Source organism: Acomys russatus, chromosome 6 (assembly GCF_903995435.1).
Source record: "Acomys russatus chromosome 6, mAcoRus1.1, whole genome shotgun sequence".
In the NCBI taxonomy this organism is placed as follows: Eukaryota; Metazoa; Chordata; class Mammalia; order Rodentia; family Muridae; genus Acomys; species Acomys russatus.
The window spans coordinates 13,437,468-13,446,202 of NC_067142.1; the positions used below are offsets into that span (position 1 = coordinate 13,437,468).

The 8,735-nt window shown below is 42.0% G+C and overlaps 1 pseudogene; it reads left to right on the top strand.

The window, feature by feature from the left end:
* Positions 1-2,800: 2,800 nt before the first annotated feature.
* LOC127190918 (KATNB1-like protein 1) lies at positions 2,801-7,970 on the top strand (annotated as a pseudogene).
* The last annotated feature ends 765 nt before the right edge of the window (positions 7,971-8,735 follow it).

Genomic DNA, 8,735 nt, shown 5'->3' on the forward strand with positions numbered 1-8,735 from the left:
GCTGAGCCAGCCAGAGTCCCGGGGCCCAGGACCAAACATAAAATTCAGCTAGGGAATCTGCACCGAAACTGAGTGCCCAATTCAGCCAGGGACTCTGCATCCAAACTGCACACTGAGTCCAGCCTGAGGCCCAAAGGTCGGGACCGCAGGCCAAGTTCAGTTGGGACTCTGCGTCCAAAACGCGCACCCAATTCAGCTAGGGAGCTACGCCCAAACCGTGCACTGAGACCAGGGAGAGTCCAAGGGGACATGAATGCTCGCCCTGTTCAGTTAGGGACTCTGCATTCAAACTGTACACTGAGCCAGCCAGAATCCTGGGTGCCAGGACAACACACCAACTTCAACTGCTCCCAAATTGGGTGCCCAATTCAGCTAGGGACTCTGTTCCCACACTGCACATCAAATTCAGACTGGGACTCTGCGCCCAAACCACATGCCCAATTCAGCCAGGGACTGTGAAACCAAACTGCTGGCCGTGCCAGCCAATGTCCCGGGGGTAAGGACCACAGGCCAAGTTCAGTTCGGGATTCTGCACCCAAACCAAGTGCCCAATTCAGCCAGGGACCCTGTGCCCAAACTGCACGCTGAGCCAGCCAGAGTAAAGGGGGCTAGGAACACACGGCAAGTTCACCTTGGGATTCTGCGCCCAATCTGTGCACCCAATTCTGCCAGGGACTCTGCGCCCAAACTGCGCGCTGAGTCAACCATAGTTGTTGGGACCTAGACCACACACCAAGTTCAGCTAGCGACTCTGCGCCCAACCCGCACTCCCCATTCAGCCAGGGACTCTGCACCGAAACTGTGCGCTGAGCCAGCCAGAGTTCTGGGGTCCGGTACTGCACGCCAAATTCAGCTAGGGACTCTGCCCTTAAACCTCAGGCCAGTTCATCTAGGGAATCTGCATTCAAACTGGGCCCTGAGCCAGCAAGAGTCCCCAAGGCCGGGAACACACATCAAGTTCAGCTAGGAAATGTGCACCCAAACCGCGTGCTGAGTCCAGTCAGAGTTCCATGGGCCATGACTGCACAAAATGTTCAGCCAGGGAATCTGCACCCAATCTGAGCACTGAGCCAGGAGAGTCTCACGGGCCAGAACGCACACCAAGCTCAGCTAGGGACACTGGTCCAAACCGTGCTTCCAATTCAGCCCAACTTGGCGCCCAAACTGCTTGCTTAGTCAGCTGTGGTCCCGGGGGCCGGGACTGCAGGCCAAGTTCTGCTAGGGACTCTGCACCCAAAACACACACCCAATTCAGCTAGGGACTCTGTGCCTAAGCCGTGTGCTGAGACCTGCCAGAGTCTTGGGGCCAAGACTGCACGCCAAGTTCAGCTAGGGACCCTGCGCCCAAACCACGGACACAAGTCAGCTATGGACTCTTTCCCCAAACTGTCCGGTGAACCAGCCAGAGTCTCAGGGACCAGACCACCAGCCAAATTCAGCTATGGACTCTCCGCCCAAACCACGAGCACTATTCAGCCATGGACTCAGCCATGGACTCTGTACCCAAACTGTCTGCTGAGCCAGCCAGAGTCCTGGGGGCCAGGACCAAACGCTAAATTCAGATAGGGACTCTGCGCCCAAACTGTGCGCTGAGGCAGCCAGGGTCCTGGGGCCTGGGACCACACCCCAAGTTCAGCTAGGGAGTCTGTGCCTAAAACGCACACCCAATTCAGCTAGGGACTCTATGTCCAAACTGTGCACTGAGCCAGCTAGAATCCCTGGGGCCGGGACAGCATTCCAAGTTCAGCTAGGGACTCTGAGCCAAAAACGCGCACCCAATTCACCTAGGGACTCTGCACCCAAACCGCGTGCTGAATCCAGCCAGAATCTCTAGGCCAGAACTGCACGCCAAATTCAGCTAGTGACTGCACCCAAACCGCGCGCCCAATTCAGCTAGGGACTCTGTGCCCAAAAGGCGCTGCCAATTCTGCTAGGGATTCTGCGCACAAATTGCGCGCTGAGCCAGCCAGAGTCCTGCATTGCATGACAAGTTCAGCCAAGCTCTCTGTGCCCAAAACATGCACCCAATTCAGCCAAGGACTATGCACCCAATCTGCACGCTGAGGCCAGTTTGAGTCTTGGTGCGAGCTGCCCACTTAGTTGAGATTGGGTCGCGGGGCCAGAATCTTGCAGAGTTCCTTCTCCCGCAGCACTTCATACTGGTCACCTTGCCAATTGCCTCTGTTGGAGGGTTCCCAGCTGCAAACCTCAGCTGCGGCCACTGCTGCTCTGGTCCAAGAACTTCTGCACTCCTCTCGTTTGCATAGGTACGCAGGTTTTCTGTATTTTGGGCCTTTTGTACTGAGGAGTACTCCTGCCGTAGTGGGTTAGGGAGCTTGATGTTACTGGTTACGAATTCCGTCCAATTCCCTGAATTGTTTACTGGAGTTTCTAAACAGGGTCCACCCTGCTCGCCGCCATCTTGGATCTCATCCGAGATATTCAATTTCTTATACTGTTGAAATCTATTTTTTTTTCCTCTAGATTTATGGTTATTATACTCTACATTCAATCTCAAAAAGGTAGAAATTACTGCCATGGGAATATTTTTGGCATTAAATTAAGAATATGACTAACTCCTTAAATTGCCTGACACTGCATCTAAAAACACATGGCTAGGAGCCATCTATTTATAACTTCCACACCATGTTGCCTATGGACAGTCTCACAGCTGGCAGCCATTTTGGTTGTGGAGACTCAAGCTTCTTTATTGAAGGCTGCCAAAAACTTTTGGTTGCCTTAATTAGCACTAAGGGCATCCTCTATCCTTAAAGCTAGCTTTTGATGTTCAGTCTCAATGATGGAATGTGGTCAAATCAGCAAGAATGCCAATCCCTCAATGAACCGTATCTATGATTAAAAGTTTTGCTTTGAGATTAGCTCAGAAATATATTTAAACTTACACTATTAACTCATGAAATTCACTGCCAGCTAAATCAGTGAATCAGGTGCCTGATAATTAATGAAACAATTCTTAGAGAATGATGCCCCAATCCCAAAGTTGGGTTGGAAAGTTTAGGTAATATTTTGATTACAGCATACTTCATATCAACTTTTTTTGTTTGTTTGTTTGTTTTTCAAGACAGGGTTTCTCTGTGTAGCCTTGGCCATCCTGCATCCTGGACTCACTTTGTAGACCAGGCTGGCCTCGAACTCACAGCGATCTGCCTGCCTCTGCCTCCCGAGTGCTGGGATTAAAGGCATGCACCACCATGCCCAGCTACATATCAACTCTTTTAAGGTATTGTGCCTATATAATTCTTTTTTAATATATTTTATTAATTTATTCTTATTACATGTCAATGGTTATCCTATCCCTTATATCCTCCCATTCCTCCCTCCCTTCCATTTTCCCCTTACTCCCCTCTCCTATGACTGTGACTGAGGGGGACTTCCTCCCCCTGTATATGCTCAGAAGATAGCAAGTCTCTTTTTGGTAGCCTACTATCCTTCCTCTGAGTGCCAATAGGTCTCCCCATCCAGGGGAAGTGATCAAATATGGGGCACCAGAATTCGTGTAAAAGTCAGACCCCACTCTCCACTCAATTGTGGAGACTGTCTTGTCCATTCGCTAGATCTGGGTAGGGATTTAAAGTTTACTGAATGTACTCTCCTTGGTTGGTGCCATAGTTTGAGCAGGACCCCTGGGCCCAAATCTGCCTATCATAATGTTCTTCTTGTAGGTTTCTAGGACCATCTAGATCCTTCTACTTTACCATTCTCCCATGCTTCTCTCATCTAGAGTCCCTACAGGATGTCCTCCCTTTTGTCCCAGTTTCCTGGTAAGTGAAGACTTTCATGGGACATGTCGCTTTGGCTAGTGTGCAGATATAAGTGAGTATATACCATTTGACTCTTTTTGCTTCTGGGTTAACTCACTCATAATGATAATTTCTAGTTCAATCCATTTGTCCACAAATTTTGGGAATTCCTTGTTTTTAATAGCTGAGTATCTTTATCTATTCTTTTACTGAGGAACACTTAGACTGTTTCCATGATCTGGCTATTATGAATAAGGCTGCTATGAACATGGTTGAGCAAATGTTCTTGTTGTGTGCTGGAACATATTCTGGGTATATTCCAAGGAGTGGAATAGCTGAGTCTTGAGGAAGCCCTATTCCCAGTTTAATTCTTAAAAATGATATGTGTAGTTCCATTTCTTTTAAAGGCTCTTATCACAACTGTCTAGGATAATTAAATCTTATGGTTTGGTTAAGTGCTAATTCAGTTAATTATGGGTGTTTTGTAAAATAGCCATACAATTTATAGTGAAAAATGAGCAATTAAGATTTACTAAAACTAGAAAGACATGATCCTAACACTTATCTGCAGATTATAGATTATAACATCCTGTTTTATGTTTGTAAAATGTAGTTTAGAGCAGAAAGCTAGAGGCATACATATATTGGTCAGAGATATGTTGACCCTCAAAGTTTTCAGAGAACAGCTGAATATGGCATTAAATATATTTAAACTAATTGTGAGAGAGAATCCTACATCTTAACAGTAACTCCCCAAGGTCTCAGAATATTTTGACATAGAATGATGTATATTAAGGTAGCATTAGTATGCTCAGAGCCTTCATAGATACATTGGCACAAGTTGGTAAAACCAAAAATACTTGGGTTGTATTTTTCTTTGAAGAGCTAGGATTTATTTATTTTCTCCTTTTAAAAATTATTATTATTATTTATTCACATTACTTTCCAATTGTAATCCTCTTGCTCTTATCTTCCTGTTCTCACTCTCCCTTTTCTGCTCATCGAGACAGATACTGGGGACTCATAGCCGGACTCTGGGTAAAGAGCTGTGAGTTGCATGGAAGAGTTTGGGGATGGAAGGATGGGGATGGGGTTTGTCAGGAGCTCCACACGGAGACTATCAATGCTGGCAGATCTGGACCCAGAGGGCCAGCACAAACTGATGCACCAGCAAAAGACATTGCAAGCAAAGGACCTACCCCATTCAGATGTAGCTGACGGATTGCTCAATTGGTAAATGGGGAAAGGGTGTGTGGGGGGAAAGGGGATTGCCTCTGAGAAGAACTATGGCGCCCAAATGATTTGATCACTGCCCCTTAGCGGAGAGGCCCCCGCGTGGGAATACAGAGGAAGTGTATGCAGGCTATCAGGATGAGACCTGTGGACAGACGGATGGGGAGGAGGACCCCAAAAAAACAAAAAAAAAAAAAAAAAAAAAAAAAAAAAAAAAAAAAAAAAAGAATATTTTGACATTGCATATGACTTCAATGCTTGAATTGTGGTTTCCAACAATTGAACAAAACAGTCACCAATGTCTCACCATCTCACACTCTGTTAGGGATCAGCCTAACTGTGAAGAACCTGTAAACCAGGAGAGTCATTGTTCTACATTGATGAAAGTGGGGTGAGTTTAATCTCTTTCTGTTCTCCTTCCATGGAAACATCTTCTCATCTTCTGTAATGTAGTGCCTGATGGCCAGACTGTATGTGGCAATGATACCATGTTACCACAGGAGACAACTTGGGTAAATGTCTAGCTACCAGGGTATGACTAGTCATCTCTGTCATTTTAATTGGTACATAAATTTGTTTAGGTTACAATTCATTTTTCTCAGGCCTCTGATTACATTGATAGCTAAGCTAATGGTAGTTTGACAGTTAGAAGACAATTATATCCACTCTTCATATATTAGTAAAAATATTAGCATGTTAAAACTATGTAGTATGTCTGCTCTTATTTAAATGTCAAATATGCTTGCCTTGCTCACAGTCTTCATGTTAAGTGGTAAACAGTTTTCGGTATTTTTATTCATCTGTCTTTGGAAGACTTCACCCAGTACTCAACTTCCTGTGTCTATTGGATAATAAGTGAAATTTTAAAGGGTGTAGTTTATATAAAGTCTGATAATGTAAACATTAAATTATGCAAATCAAAAGTATTTGAGGGTCTGAGAAAATGTTTAAGGCTTGATAAATGCAAGCTATAAAAGAAATATTTGAGGATATAGGAAAATGTTTAAATGTTGGTAAGTGCAAATTAAAGGATCTTAATGGATGTCTTAGGGTACATAAATGCAAGTTGCAGATGTAAAATATATGAAAATTTAGATCAATAGAGTTATAATTAACTGGCAGAGTGTTGCATGCTTATTATTCAGTCCCAAGCTCAGTATTTAATTTCTCTTTGGCTGGATTATGAACACAGAAATAAGTGTGCTTCTTACGTTGCTAAAAACCAGTCTGTCTTATATGTACATCAAGTCTTCTGGACTGTTAAAATAATGTTATGCTTTTCCTGGGTTTCAAAGGCATAAGTCTACTCCAGCTGTCTTATAGACACAATTTTAACTTCTGTTCTTAACCTGTATTTGTCTCTGAAGATTTTTACCTACCAACCAGACTCTACCCAGAGCTACTAAGATCTGCACCTGCTGGAAAATGATTTAAACCTGTCAAACATATATGAGTACTTAATGTTTCCTCAACTGGATCAGCTAAACAGATCCTTTTGATAAATGCTCACCTTTGACTAGCCATTCTAGGTCCCAATAACAGTCCCCCTAATATCCGCAAGAAGAAGTTACAGAAGAGAATGACCTTGCCCATTGCCCTACTTTATAGGCTGAAATGCTAAATAAAGAGCAACTCTTTGGCATAAGAGAAAAATGGCTACAAGAATATAGGCACTTAGTTCTGTTTAAATCAGCCATTCTTTTTGGCCCCCTTATATCAAGCAAAGATTAAGCACCATACAGCTAATGATCATGATGGTGTAGTACCTGGCCCTACAATGGGCTAACACAGAGGAATAAGTTTCGTGACAACCAATGATTACACTTTCACTTAACCTGTCAGAGGAGTGGAATGAGATATCAGGAGAACTAAAATTTGATTTCAGAGTGAGTAGTGCAAAGATTAAGAACTAGGCCTGGCTATATTAGTGGCTGTGCATGTGGCATTTGAATGACTGTGAGTTGGGCCAGCTTGGGACCCAAGGGATGTTCTCAGCTACTGGGCATGGTTCACCAACACAGTGGCTGGACTCAGGTGCTGCAGTACCATGAGGCACTGGCACTTAACTCATTATAGTATCTGATAACCCCTATGTTATAAAATGGAACTTCCATAACTGTATTGAGGATTATCTCAGTGATCTTCCTAGAAAGAGGATCTCTAATTTCACCAGTAAGAACATTAAGGAGGTTAAGAAATCTCCAAAATGGTTACTTAGATAAGTAGTTTGACAAGCCATGAAAAGCCCAGATAAACTGTGCAAGGTGCTCTACCACAGAAAGTTAGTTTGCTATCTCTTCCCAAAATTCTGTTATATAACTAAGTAGTCCCCTAAAAGTGGGGGCTATGACATGACAAACAAAGAAAATAGACTGGCTTTTGCATGCTATCTGCCCAGAAATTTACTCTATGATAGTTGAATATTTGTGATTAATGCCAGTGATATTGGTTCCTCACAGACAGAAAGCGCATCATCAAAATACAATATTTTCTTCTCTAAGGTTTCTCAGGATGAAGAAACAATGGTCCAAGTTCAATTCAGCAGGAATTTGAGGTTGAATGTGGCTTTGCCTTTCTGGAGATAAAGTAGTGGAACTGAACTTGTTGCTTATTTAGTGAAGATAGAAGACTTTGTAGTTGTGATAGATTGCTTCCTATTCTAACCAACAGTTTACAGGAAGAAAGACAGTTTATCTCACTTGGTTGCTATGTATAATTACTTGCTCTAGTAAAGTCTTTACTTCCAATCAAATTTTAAAAATACATAATAATTCACTTAAACTGGCTTCAAGCAGTAATAAAAAGGTGGTGGTCAGAACTCTCACCTAAATCAGAAATTATAAGTGATGGAAAATTAAGATTTTAAAGCAACAGTTGAATAGATTATGGGAACAGGAAAACTATCTTACTTTGGTTCCAGAATATACTGGTAATAAAACTAAGTGTGTAGATGCTTATTTATTACAACTGAATTGAGACATTTCATTTTCTAAAGAGCTTTTTGGTCATTCAGACAGTGCTGGATTATATGATTTACAAAAGTTGCTATCTTCTGAGAAGTGTGAACTGTGGAAGAAATAAAACCAACTTTTATATTATAAAAAGCAACATAATAATACCACTAATAAAATCTTAACAACTTATTTCACATTGAAATGGAAATATCCAGAAAGAATAGCTTCAACTTCAATGAGGTTATAGTGCACTATGAAGACTGTTCACCTTTGTTGCATGCAGAACTTATATGGCTACTTGGTAACATTGTTTATAAACTGTTGGGTCCTATCATAAGAATATAATTTATAGTATGCAAAAATCAAGTCAGGACTTATTACCAAGAACTGTAAAGACCAATCGTTAAATTTATTGTGTTTTGTGAAGAAAAACGTAAATGTGTGCAGCTGTTTATTTATGTTAAAAAGACTTTGAAAGCCTTATTAAAATTAAAATTCAAAGTAATATTAAATTTTTTGTCCACACTCATACCATGTACAAATGCCTTAATTATTGGTAAGCCAATGTGTTATAATACAAATATCTCTTTTTTAAAAAATTTAAAGCATCCATTCTTCTGGCATGATAAAATCATGGAATTAAACCAGAGGTTTACACTCATGTAGAAGGCTGTTGTTGAAATACATTCCACATCATTTTTCAAACTTGATATATTTTAGTATATCTGATTTTTTCCTATAATCTTCATATTATGTTTGTAAGTGTCATCCTTAGATAAAGAAAAAA